The sequence below is a fragment of the Procambarus clarkii genome, chromosome 69 (assembly GCF_040958095.1).
Source record: "Procambarus clarkii isolate CNS0578487 chromosome 69, FALCON_Pclarkii_2.0, whole genome shotgun sequence".
Lineage (NCBI taxonomy): Eukaryota > Metazoa > Arthropoda > Malacostraca > Decapoda > Cambaridae > Procambarus > Procambarus clarkii.
The window spans coordinates 13,436,215-13,450,647 of NC_091218.1; the positions used below are offsets into that span (position 1 = coordinate 13,436,215).

Consider the following 14,433-nt stretch of genomic DNA (forward strand, 5'->3'; position numbering starts at 1 on the left):
CAACAGTTGATTGGCAAGTTTTCATGCTTGTAAACTGTTTAATAAATGTAACCAAAGCCGTCAAAGATTGAGGAAAGATGTACACGTTCGTAAGTGCTTGCGTAACTGCTTCGTGAATCTGGCTCCTGGAACTGGAGCCCCTTAGGCAGTTCGTTGTTGACTTGAACCTCTTTCTGGCAGTTCCTGCGACGGCGCTGGAACCAAATGTTTTGGCATTTGCCTTTCCACTGAAATATTTCAGCAACGAGGAGACGGGAGACCCGCTACATGGGTGACAGCTTCTCCCAAGTATCAACCTACCCTGGCTTTGCGCCCTGGAGAGGCCACTCCAGACCTACAACCAGAGCACAACTCCATAGTCTCCCGAGACTGATGGATGCCTAATACTACCACTACTATTTAGTGTGCGGGTTGGGGTCAGAACAGATGAAGGTAGTATCGTCAGAAAATAGAATAGGTTTAAGAATGTTAAATTGCTTATCTAGGGGTGATGGTGGAATTTTCAGAGCTATGAAATGGGTTTAACAGTCAGTAATAGAATGTTAGAGACATATGATAAATCAATAATGTATATAAGAAATAGGAGAGGTCCTAAGATACTGCATGTACAAGAGTTCTTACATTCTTGTACAGCCACTAGTACGCGTAGCGTTTCGGGCAAATTCTTAATCCTCAGTTCCCTGGAAATACAAACCGTAACTGTCTCTATTTTTCCGCTTGTTACAACTTGTAATAAAGTTGTTACATCTTGGCTTAACGTCTTTATGACGTATTAGAAAGTTGTTACAACTTGCTATATTGGTTGTTATAACTGGTTAGGTGGTGTTAAAACTTGTTCGAACGTTGTACCAACGTCGTAGTTTCGGTATTCGACCCCCGCGAAAAATTGTTTAACAACCAAGTACCCATTTTACTGTTGAGTTAAACAGAGGCTACAGTTAAGGATTTCCACCCAGTAAATCCTCCCCGGCCAGGATACGAACCCATGACAGAGCGCTCGCGGAACGCCAGGCGAGTGTCTTATCACTACACCACGGGGACTATTATTGATGTTTCCGATAACATATCGGAGATATCTTATTGATGACTACATATTGGTGACTACATATAAGAACATAAGAACATAAGAACAAAGGCAACTGCAGAAGGCCTATTGACCCATACGAGGCAGCTCCTATTTATAACCACCCAATCCCACTCATATACTTGTCCAACCCATGCTTGAAACAATCGAGGGACCCCACCTCCACAATGTTACGCGGCAATTGGTTCCACAAATCAACAACTCTGTTACTGAACCAGTATTTACCCAAGTCTTTCCTAAATCTAAACTTATCCAATTTATACCCATTGTTTCGTGTTCTGTCGTGTGTTGATATTTTTAATACCCTATTAATATCCCCATTGTTATGTCCATTCACCCACTTGTAAACCTCTGTCATGTCACCCCTAACTCTTCGCCTTTCCAGTGAATGCAGCTTAAGCTTTGTTAATCTTTCTTCATATGAAAGATTTCTAATTTGGTGAATTAACTTAGTCATCCTACGCTGGACACGTTCAAGTGAATTTATATCCATTCTATAATATGGCGACCAAAACTGAACTGCATAATCTAAATGAGGCCTAACTAGAGCAAGATATAGCTTGAGAACCACACCAGGTGTCTTGTTACTAACGCTACGATTAATAAATCCAAGTGTCCGATTTGCCTTATTACGAACATTTATGCATTGATCCTTTTGTTTTAAATTCTTACTAATCATAACTCCCAGATCCCTTTCGCAATTCGACTTCGCAATCTCACCACCATCTAGCTCGTATCTTGTAACCCTATCATCATTACCTAACCTCAGAACTTTACATTTATCAGCATTAAACTGATAGTTTAATGCTGATAAATGCACTATTAGTTTAAACAAATCGTTTCTGTGTGTGGCTCAGTTTTGATTCCCTCTTTGAGACTACATTTCAAATTGTCCCTAACCTATATGGCTACTCCCCCTCCTCGTCTAATATATCTATCTGTGTGAAATTGTTTAAATCCATTTATTTGATATTCAGCTAATAGTTCTCTATTTTCTACATTCATCCACGTTTCGGTAAGTTCAATAATATCTATTTTTTCTGTGCAGACAAGAGCATTTAATTCGTTAATTTTATTTCTTAGACTTCTACTGTTAGTGTAATATACCCTATGTGAATTGTTATTTTGCGGACCTTCTCTTTCCCTGATCATTTTGCCAATTCCTTTCTCCCACAAACACATACTTTTATTATCTCCTGCCTCCAAATCAATTCCCATACCTCTATCTACTAACAGTTTAAACCCAAACAAACACCTCTAACCACTTCTTCCAACGAGTTCGCAACAGCAACAACCCCAGCTCTCGATAGATGCACCCCATCACAAGCATACATTTCATTTCTTCCATAGAAGTGTTCCCAGTTGTCTATGAAAGATATTGTATTTGATTTGCAATATCTTTCCAGCCGGCAATTGACACCAATTGCCCTCGACATCCATTCCCCCCAAAATTGATGATTGATGACAATTGATGACAAATATATTGATGACAACATATTGATGACTAAATATTGATAACAACATATTGATGACAACATATTGATAAATACATATTGATGACTACATATTGATGACTACATATTGTTAACTAAATATTGAGGACCACATATTGATGACTACATATTGATAACTACATATTGATGACCACATAATGATGACAACATATTGATGACAACATATTGATGACCACATAATGATGACAACATATTGATAACTACATATTGATGACCACATATTGATGACAACATATTGATAACTACATAATGATGACTACATATTGATGACCACATATTGATGACCACATATTGATGACCACATATTAATGACCACATATTAATGACAACATATTGATGACTACATATTGGCGTCAGTCACTGAGAGAGGATCGAATATAGTTCAGGACAAGGCCTCGGATACCATAGTGGGGACGTTTAAGTAAGAGCTACTTATGGTTTACTGTATAAAAGGCCTTTTGCAGGTCAGTGAAAAGTCCAATTGGGGAATTGGGGAATAAATGACACCACTGGTACTCTTTTTTGGGGGGAACGAAAGCCAAATTTAATTATAATTTGATCAAATAACTGGATCTAAATTATAGACTTCTAATTGGTATAATTTAGATTCATTTTTGAATCATCAGTTAGAGGGCGATTTGAGTAGGATCATTGATACACATTTATCTCACTAATACCTTATTAACATCCGCTATCTTATTAATACCCTATGATAACCTATTGGCTCATACGAGGCAGCTCCTATTGTTCCATACGAGGCAGCTCCTATTGGTCCATACGAGGCAGTTGCTATTGGTCCATACGAGGCAGCTCCTATTGGCCCATACGAGGCAGCTCCTATTGGCCCATACGAGGCAGCTCCTATTGGTCCATACGAGGGAGCTCCTATTGGTCCATACGAGGCAGCTCCTATTGGCCCATACGAGGCAGCTCCTATTGGTCCATACGAGGCAGCTCCTATTGGTCCATACAAGGCAGCTCCTATTGGCCCATACGAGGCAGCTGCTATTGGTCCATACGAGGCAGCTCCTATTGGCTCATACGAGGCAGCTCCTATTGGTCCATACGAGGCAGCTCCTATTGGTCCATACGAGGCAGCTCCTATTGGCCCATACGAGGCAGCTCCTATTGGTCCATACGAGGCAGCTCCTATTGGTCCATACGAGGCAGCTGCTATTGGTCCATACGAGGCATCTCCTATTGGTCCATACGAGGCAGCTCCTATTGGTCCATACGAGGCAGCTCCTATTGGTCCATACGAGGCAGCTCCTATTGGTCCATACGAGGCAGCTCCTATTGGTCCATACGAGGCAGCTCCTATTGGTCCATACGAGGCAGCTGCTATTGGTCCATACGAGGCAGCTACTATTGGTCCATACGAGGCAGCTCCTATTGGTCCATACGAGGCATCTCCTATTAGCCCATACGAGGTAGCTCCAATTGGTCCATACGAGGCAGCTCCTATTGGTCCATACGAGGCAGTTCCTATTGGTCCATACGAGGCAGCTCCTATTCGTCCATACGAGGCAGCTCCTATTGGCCTATACGAGGCAGCTCCTATTGGCCTATACGAGGCAGCTCCTATTGGTCCATACGAGGCAGCTCCTATTGGTCCATACGAGGCAGCTCCTATTGGCCTATACGAGGCAGCTCCTATTGGCCTATACGAGGCAGCTCCTATTGGCCTATACGAGGCAGCTGCTAATTATATCCACCCAATCCCATTCATACATATATATATCATTGTATGTCACCTCATTTCATCTCTTTCCTATATACCCTCCCTACTGATCTGTAAATCCATCCTTCTGAAGATGTATTATTAATTACGAAAGTCTTTAAGGAAATTCCCGTTTCAATCTTTCCTTCGCGGTCTGACACTGTCACATTTTTCATCGTTGGATTAATATATGTATATATATATATATATATATATATATATATATATATATATATATATATATATATATATATATATATATATATATATATATATATATATATATATATATATATATATATATATATATATATATATATATATATATATATAGGTTAGAAATGTTAAAAAAGAGATAAGGAAAGCAAAAAGGAACTATGAAGTTCGCATAGCAGGGCAAGCAAAGACAAATCCTAAAGGGTTTTTTCAGTTATATCGTACTAAGACTAGGGAAAGGATAGGTCCATTAAAAACTGAGACAGGTCAAATAACAGATAGTGATGAAGAGATGAGTAGTATTTTTAATAAATATTTTGTATCTGTATTTACTAAAGAGGAACTTAACAATATGCCTTCAGCCGAACAAGTCTATGTGGGTGGGGACGAGGACAGGTTGACGAGTTTAGCAGTTACCAGGGAGGATGTTCTTAAACAAATAGTAAAACTCAAACCAAACAAATCCCCAGGGCCGGATGAAGTGTTTGCTAGGGTGCTTAAAGAATGCAAAGAGAAGCTTTGTGACCCACTGTCAACCATATTTAATAAATCAATAGAGTCAGGCAGAGTGCCAGAGTTTTGGAAAGTTGCTAATGTGATACCAGTTTTTAAGAAAGGAGATAGATCACTTGCGTCTAACTATCGACCAATTAGCCTAACGTCTATTGTGGGAAAGTTACTCGAATCTATAATAGCAAATAAAATTCGTCTTCATCTTGAAAAACATAAATTAATAATTGAGTCGCAACATGGTTTTATAAATGGCCGTTCATGTTTAACAAATTTGTTATCTTTTTATTCTAGCATTGTTGAGGCAGTTGATAGTGGTAAGGATTGCGATGTTGTGTACCTTGACTTTAGCAAAGCTTTTGATACAGTGCCACATGAAAGACTGATTAAAAAAATAGAGTCTCATGGTATTGGGGGTGCTATATTAAGCTGGATTAGGGCATGGCTATACCAAAGGAAACAGAGAGTTAGTATAAATGGTATCAAGTCAGAGTGGGAAAATGTTGTAAGTGGAGTGCCTCAAGGCTCTGTCCTGGGACCTCTGTTGTTTATAATATATATAAATGATTTAGATTCAGGTTTGAGTAGCAACATTTGCAAATTTGCCGATGATACGAAAATCGGTAGGGAAATTAATTCGGAGGAGGACTCACTATCACTTCAAGTTGATCTAGATAGGGTTTTGAAATGGTCAAAGGATTGGCAGATGCAGTTTAATGCTGATAAATGTAAAGTTCTGAGGTTAGGTAATGATGATAGAGTTACAAGATACGAGCTAGATGGTGTTGTGATTGCGAAGTCGGATTGTGAAAGGGATCTGGGAGTTATGATTAGTAAGAATTTAAAACAAAAGGATCAATGCATAAATGTTCGTAATAAGGCAAATCGGACACTTGGATTTATTAATCGCAGCGTTAGTAACAAGACACCTGGTGTGGTTCTCAAGCTATATCTTGCTCTAGTTAGGCCCCATTTAGATTATGCAGTTCAGTTTTGGTCGCCATATTATAGAATGGATATAAATTCACTTGAACGTGTCCAGCGTAGGATGACTAAGTTAATTCCCCAAATTAGAAATCTTTCATATGAAGAAAGATTAACAAAGCTTAAGTTGCATTCACTGGAAAGGCGAAGAGTTAGGGGTGACATGATAGAGGTTTACAAGTGGATGAATGGACATAACCGGGGGGATATTAATAGGGTATTAAAAGTATCAACACAGGACAGAACACGAAACAATGGATATAAATTGGATAAGTTTAGATTTAGGAAAGACTTGGGTAAATACTGGTTCAGTAACAGGGTTGTTGATTTGTGGAACCAATTGCCGCGTAACATTGTGGAGGTGGGGTCCCTCGATTGTTTCAAGCACGGGTTGGACAAGTATATGAGTGGGATTGGGTGGTTATAGAATAGGAGCTGCCTCGTATGGGCCAATAGGCCTTCTGCAGTTACCTTTGTTCTTATGTTCTTAAATATATATATATATATATATATATATATATATATATATATATATATATATATATATATATATATATATATATATATATATATATATATATATATATATATATATATATATATATATATATATATATATATATATATATATATATATGGGCTTCTTTTCCAATATGTTGGATTTCTGTGAGTTGTGTATTATCTCTGTGCTGGCTGGATAACAATGCCTTGAGCGAAGATTTAGAGTCGGTATGAATGATGACATCATGTAAATTATTCTCAACTGTATAATGGCCTCCTTCAGGGCATATAATTCTGTTTGCAATGTTGAGGACCCACTATTCATGCTCCAGTAAGCTTCATGGTTGGTAGTGTAAACTGCTGCCCCAGCAGAACCTTTTTCTTGATCAACTGATCAATCTGTGAAGATGTGAGTCGTTGTGGGTCTTGAGATGGTTTCCATTTGTTGTTCTGTGACTGCTTTGAGCCTCTGCGAGTCACATGCTGATTTTTTAACTGGAAATCTTTCAATGATCATCTTTAGATTCGATTCTTTCCATGGAGGAGGCTGACGAAAGTGTTGGTATTGTCTATGTTCCCCTTTGTTTTTAATGGTCCATTTCAGGTCCATTTTCTCTAAAATCTTGACCACATTATCCATCCATGAGCTTGTTCTATACTGTAGGTTTTTCTGAAAGGATCTCTGTATGCTGTCTTTGATTGACAGTCTGGCGGTGGTTCCAACAAGTTTCGCTGTTATGGTGGCTATCCTTTGTTTGATCCTGTTTTCTAAGGCTGACAAGTTGGTTCCCATTCTAAGGTTCTCTCTACGCGTCCATATAGGTGCTCCCAGCATTGTTCTCAGAGCATCATTTTGAGACACTTCCAGTTTCTCCCACTGGTTATCACTGAGGGATGTAGGAGCAGGAGCAGCATAGTCGATGAGTGACCTAACTGCTTGAACGTAGTACATTTTGAGTACTGGTAGAGATGCACCCTCTCTAAGACTGGTCAGGGAGCACAAAGCTGAGTTTCTGGCTTTACAACGTTGCCGCAGATATTCAATTTCTTGAGTGAATTTCAACTGGTTGTCTATTATGACTCCCAGGTATTGAAAAGAGGTAACCCACTCAATTTCTTGTCCTTGTATTGCCAGTCTGTTGTCTGGAGTTCTCATTTTAACCGCCATTGCTCTTGTTTTATTGATGTTTATTTTCACTGCTGCGTTCCGCTTCCTTGCTGATAATATCTTGGCATTTTCGAGAACTGTTCCTTGCACCTTTGCCATTGATGATGACCACAAAGTCGTCTGCATAGTTAAGTACTTTGGCTTTTGGTAACTTGAGCTTCATGAATTGTTCCATGAGACAGTTGAAGAGGAAGGGGCTTAGTATTCCTCCTTGCGGAGTTCCATTTTCCAGCCTCTTTGAGGTCGATGTTTTTCCTTGGAATTTGACTTTCTAATGCTAAACAGCTTGTCTTATATGCTCGCATTTGGGTGAGGTGATATGTTGTAGTTTATGTCTTCGTATGGTCCCCAGGACTGTGTTCGTCACGTGTGTTCAAACACTGTGTGTTTGTGTTCCTCACGTGTGCCCCAAAGAATGAGGTGATTTGATAAAATACCATGCCCAAGATTACCAACCGAGTGCAGGCGGGGGGATGGAAATAGCCTTGGGTACCATCCTCTTTTGTCCGGTCGTGTTGGTCGAGCGGTTAAGGGATCCTGTACGCCAGCAGAGTGCTCCTGGCAGTATGGATTCGAGTCACTTCTGGGGTGTGAGCTTTCAGTTTGGGTGAAACACACACACACACACACACACACACACACACACACACACACACACACACACACACACACACACACACACACACACACACACACACACACACACACACACACACACACACACACACGCACACAAACACACACACGCACACACACACACACACACACACACACACACACACACACACACACACACACACACACACACACACACACACACACACACACACACACACACACACACACACACACACATAAGAACATAAGAACATAAGAACAAAGGCAACTGCAGAAGGCCTGTTGGCCCATACGAGGCAGCTCCTATTCTATAACCACCCAATCCCACTCATATACTTGTCCAACCCGTGCTTGAAACAATCGAGGGACCCCACCTCCACAATGTTACGCGGCAATTGGTTCCACAAATCAACAACCCTGTTACTGAACCAGTATTTACCCAAGTCTTTCCTAAATCTAAACTTATCCAATTTATATCCATTGTTTCGTGTTCTGTCCTGTGTTGATACTTTTAATACCCTATTAATATCCCCCCGGTTATGTCCATTCATCCACTTGTAAACCTCTATCATGTCACCCCTAACTCTTCGCCTTTCCAGTGAATGCAATTTAAGCTTTGTTAATCTTTCTTCATATGAAAGATTTCTAATTTGGGGAATTAACTTAGTCATCCTACGCTGGACACGTTCACACACACACACACACACACACACACACACACACACACACACACACACACACACACACACACACACACACACACACACACACACACACACACACACAGTAGAGAGTAGTAGAAAAATGGAATGCACTTGGGGAACAGGTTGTGGAAGCAAATACTATTCATACTTTTAAAACTAGGTATGATAGGGAAATGGGACAGGAGTCATTGCTGTAAACAACCGATAGCTAGAAAGGCGGGATCCAAGAGTCAATGCTCGATCCTGCAAGCACATATAGGTGAGTACATATAGGTGAGTACACACACACACACACACACATATATATATATATATATATATATATATATATATATATATATATATATATATATATATATATATATATATATATATATATATATATATATATATATATATATATATATATGTCGTACCTAGTAGCCAGAACTCACTTCTCAGCCTACTATTCAAGGCCCGATTTGCCTAATAAGCCAAGTTTTCCTGAATTAATATATTTACTATAATTTTTTTCTTATGAAATGATAAAGCAACCCTTTTCTCTATGTATGAGGTCAATTTTTTTTTATTGGAGTTAAAATTAACGTAGATATATGACCGAACCTAACCAACCCTACCTAACCTAACCTAACCTATATTTATAGGTAAGGTTAGGTTAGGTAGCCAAAAAAAGCTAGGTTAGGTTAGGTTAGGTAGGTTAGGTAGACGAAAAAACATTAATTCATGAAAACTTGGCTTATTAGGCAAATCGGGCCTTGAATAGTAGGCTGAGAAGTGCGTTCTGGCTATTAGGTACGACATATATATATATATATATATATATATATATATATATATATATATATATATATATATATATATATATATATATATATATATATATATATATATATATATATATATATATATATATATATATATATATATATATATATATATATATATATATATATATATATATATACATAATATGTGTGTGTACTCACCTAGTTGTACTCACCTAGTTGTGTTTGTGGGGGTTGAGCTCTGGCTCTTTGGTCCCGCCTCTCAACTGTCAATCAACAGGTGTACAGGTTCCTGAGCCTATTGGGCTCAATCATATCTACACTTGAAACTGTGTATGGAGTCAGCCTCCACCACATCACTTCCTAATGCATTCCATTTGTCAACCACTCTGACACTAAAAAAGTTCTTTCTTATATCTCTGTGGCTCATTTGGGCACTCAGTTTCCACCTGTGTCCCCTTGTGCGTGTTCCCCTTGTGTTAAATAGACTGTCTTTATCTACCCTATCAATTCCCTTCAGAATCTTGAATGTGGTGATCATGTCCCCACTAACTCTTCTGTCTTCCAGCGAAGTGAGGTTTAATTCCCGTAGTCTCTCCTCGTAGCTCATACCTCTCAGCTCGGGTACTAGTCTGGTGGCAAACCTTTGAACCTTTTCCAGTTTAGTCTTATCCTTGACTAGATATGGACTCCATGCTGGGGCTGCATACTCAAGGATTGGCCTGACATATGTGGTATACAAAGTTCTGAATGATTCTTTACACAAGTTACTGAATGGCGTTCGTATGTTGGCCAGCCTGGCATATGCCGCTGATGTTATCCGCTTGATATGTGCTGCAGGAGACAGGTCTGGCGTGATATCAACCCCCAAGTCTTTTTCCTTCTCTGACTCCTGAAGAATTTCCTCTCCCAGATGATACCTTGTATCTGGCCTCTTGCTCCCTACACCTATCTTCATTACATTACATTTGGTTGGGTTAAACTCTAACAACCATTTGTTCGACCATTCCTTCAGCTTATCTAGGTCTTCTTGAAGCCTCAAACAGTCCTCTTCTGTTTTAATCCTTCTCATAATTTTAGCATCGTCCGCAAACATTGAGAGAAATGAATCGATACCCTCCGGGAGATCATTTACATATACCAGAAACAAGATAGGACCGAGTACAGAGCCCTGTGGGACTCCACTGGTGACTTCACGCCAATCGGAGGTCTCACCCCTCACCGTAACTCTCTGCTTCCTATTGCTTAGATACTCCCTTATCCACTGGAGCACCTTACCAGCTACACCTGCCTGTCTCTCCAGCTTATGTACCAGCCTCTTATGCGGTACTGTGTCAAAGGCTTTCCGACAATCCAAGAAAATGCAGTCCGCCCAGCCCTCTCTTTCTTGCTTAATCTTTGTCACCTGATCGTAGAATTCTATCAAGCCTGTAAGGCAAGATTTACCCTCCCTGAACCCATGTTGATGGGTTGTCACGAAGTCCCTTCTCTCCAGATGTGTTACCAGGTTTTTTCTCACGATCTTCTCCATCACCTTGCATGGTATACAAGTTAAGGACACTGGCCTGTAGTTCAGTGCCTCTTGTCTGTCGCCCTTTTTGTATATTGGGACTACATTAGCAGTCTCCCATATTTCTGGTAGGTCTCCCGTCTCCAGTGACTTACTATACAATATGGAGAATGGCAAGCAAAGTGCCTCTGCCTCTGTGTGTGTGTGTGTGTGTGTGTGTGTGTGTGTGTGTGTGTGTGTGTGTGTGTGTGTGTGTGTGTGTGTGTGTGTGTGTGTGTGTGTGTGTGTGTGTGTGTGTGTGTGTGTGTGTGTGTGTGTGTGTGTGTGTGTGTGTGTGTGTGTGTGTGTGTGTGTGTGTGTGTGTGTGTGTGTGTATGTGTGTATGTGTGTCTCCATCTGAAGATGAGGTCAGTTAGGTGTGTTCCCGACTCAAAATCAGGAATCCCGGGTTCGAATCCCAGGCGGGACAGAAATAGCTAGGCACGTTTCCTTTCACCTAATGCACTTACTCACTAGCTGTAAATACTACTAGTGACCCTGGATCTAGTCAACTGTTATGGTGGGGGTAGGGGGGTAGTTGCATCCTGAGTAATTCCATGTGTGTGGGGTTTTGTCCTCATATATCACCCTTGTCCTCATGTTCCCCCACATACTCTCCAGTGCTCTCTATATCTATACAACTCTGATTTGCAATGCCAATCCTGACCTTATTAGCGTTTCCTAGAAGGGTTGCAATAGAACTCACAAGTCACCCCTGCGAGAAACCAACATTTTCTTTGATATTCCAGGAGAGACTCAACCAAGGCAGACCTGCCATGCAAATCAGACAGGGGAATGATCTCCCTGATGTAATTTAAACCTCTACGGCTCCCAAGCAGTTCAAAAGAGATACTAAATAATATTTACTTAATAATAATAATAATAATAATTTTTATTTTGGCAAAGGTACATACATAAAGAGATTTTACAAAGTTTGTTGGCTTTATAGATAGGAGCTAGTACATACAATGCCTAAAGCCACTATTACGCAAAGCGTTTCGGGCAGATACTTTATATCAGGTAATCAATTTCACTCACATTCCCCCCCCCCTCGTAATAAGATATGTTTTTTATGTTACTTATATATTAAGTTTTATCTTATCTTTATTTCATTTCTGTATTGTTATTGAATTGTTGTATCTGCTTCGTTAATTACTTACTCAAGTTCTATATCATCTTGTGATTTATTTTGAAGTTTGTGAGACATTAAACTGTTCTCGTAGCTTTATTGTGTTATCTTGTTATCGTAGCTTTACTGTGCTATCTTGTTATCGTAGCTTTACTGTGCTATCTTGTTATCGTAGCTTTATTGTGTTATCTTGTTATCGTAGCTTTACTGTGTTATCTTGTTCTCGTAGCTTTACTGTGTTATCTTGTTCTCGTAGCTTTACTGTGCTATCTTGTTCTCGTAGCTTTACTGTGTTATCTTGTTCTCGTAGCTTTACTGTGCTATCTTGTTCTCGTAGCTTTACTGTGTTATCTTGTTATCGTAGCTTTACTGTGCTATCTTGTTCTCGTAGCTTTACTGTGTTATCTTGTTCTCGTAGCTTTATTGTGTTATCTTGTTCTCGTAGCTTTACTGTGCTATCTTGTTCTCGTAGCTTTACTGTGTTATCTTGTTATCGTAGATTTACTGTTATCTTGTTCTCGTAGCTTTATGTAATAGTCTACGACTGCCATCCTTATTGTATAGCAAGTTTGGTGTTGGACTTAAGACCTATCAACCTCTGGAGGGTTATTAAGACCACCACAATACCTTACTGACCAACCAGCAAGTTTGGTGTTGGACTTAAGACCTATCAACCTCTGGAGGGTTATTAAGACCACCACAATACCTTACTGACCAACCAGCAAGTTTGGTGTTGGACTTAAGACCTATCAACCTCTGGAGGGTTATTAAGACCTATCAACCTCTGGAGAGTTATTAAGTCCTATCAACCTCTGGAGGGTTATTAAAACCTATCAACCTCTGTAGGGTTATTAAGACCTATCAACCTCTGTAGGGTTATTAAGACCTATCAACCTCTGGAGTGTTATTAAGACCTATCAGCCTCTGGAGAGTTATTAAGACCTATCAGCCTCTGGAGAGTTATTAAGACCTATCAGCCTCTGGAGGGTTATTAAGACCTATCAACCTCTGGAGAGTTATTAAGACCTATCAGCCTCTGGAGGGTTATTAAGACCTATCGGCCTCTGGAGAGTTATTAAGACCTATCAGCCTCTGGAGGGTTATTAGGACCTATCAGCCTCTAGAGGGTTATTAAGACCTATCAACCTCTGGAGGGTTATTAAGACCACCACAATACCTTACTGACCAACCAGCAAGTTTGGTGTTGGACTTAAGACCTATCAACCTCTGGAGAGTTATTAAGACCACAATACCTTACTGACCAACCAGCAAGTTTGGTGTTGGACTTAAGACCTATCAACCTCTGGAGGGTTATTAAGACCACCACAATACCTTACTGACCAACCAGCAAGTTTGGTGTTGGACTTAAGACCTATCAACCTCTGGAGGGTTATTAAGACCACAATACCTTACTGACCAACCAGCAAGTTTGGTGTTGGACTTAAGACCTATCAACCTCTGGAGGGTTATTAAGACCACCACAATACCTTACTGACCAACCAGCAAGTTTGGTGTTGGACTTAAGACCTATCAACCTCTGGAGGATTATTAAGACCACAACAATACCTTACTGACCAACAAGCAAGTTTGGTGTTGGACTTAAGACCTATCAACCTCTGGAGGGTTATTAAGACCTATCAACCTCTGGAGAGTTATTAAGTCCTATCAACCTCTGGAGGGTTATTAAGACCTATCAACCTCTGGAGGGTTATTAAGACCACAATACCTTACTGACCAACCAGCAAGTTTGGTGTTGGACTTAAGACCTATCAACCTCTGGAGGGTTATTAAGACCACCACAATACCTTACTGACCAACCAACAAGTTTGGTGTTGGACTTAAGACCTATCAACCTCTGGAGGGTTATTAAGACCTATCAGCCTCTGGAGGGTTATTAAGACCTATCAGCCTCTGGAGGGTTATTAAGACCTATCAACCTCTTGAGGGTTAT

General features: G+C 40.0%; 1 long non-coding RNA gene across 2 annotated transcripts; it reads right to left on the reverse strand.

The window, feature by feature from the left end:
• Window positions 1–13,110: 13,110 nt before the first annotated feature.
• LOC138355929 (uncharacterized) lies at window positions 13,111–14,028 on the reverse strand. 2 transcript variants are annotated; one of them, XR_011224068.1, is made up of 4 exons: window positions 13,891–14,028; window positions 13,736–13,814; window positions 13,621–13,659; window positions 13,111–13,228 (listed from the first exon to the last, which is right to left on the reverse strand). It is a non-coding gene; the product is annotated as an uncharacterized lncRNA (long non-coding RNA). The 2 variants fall into 2 exon arrangements; XR_011224067.1 differs by lacking the exon at window positions 13,621–13,659 and having other exon boundaries at window positions 13,111–13,188.
• Between the last annotated feature and the right edge of the window lie 405 nt (window positions 14,029–14,433).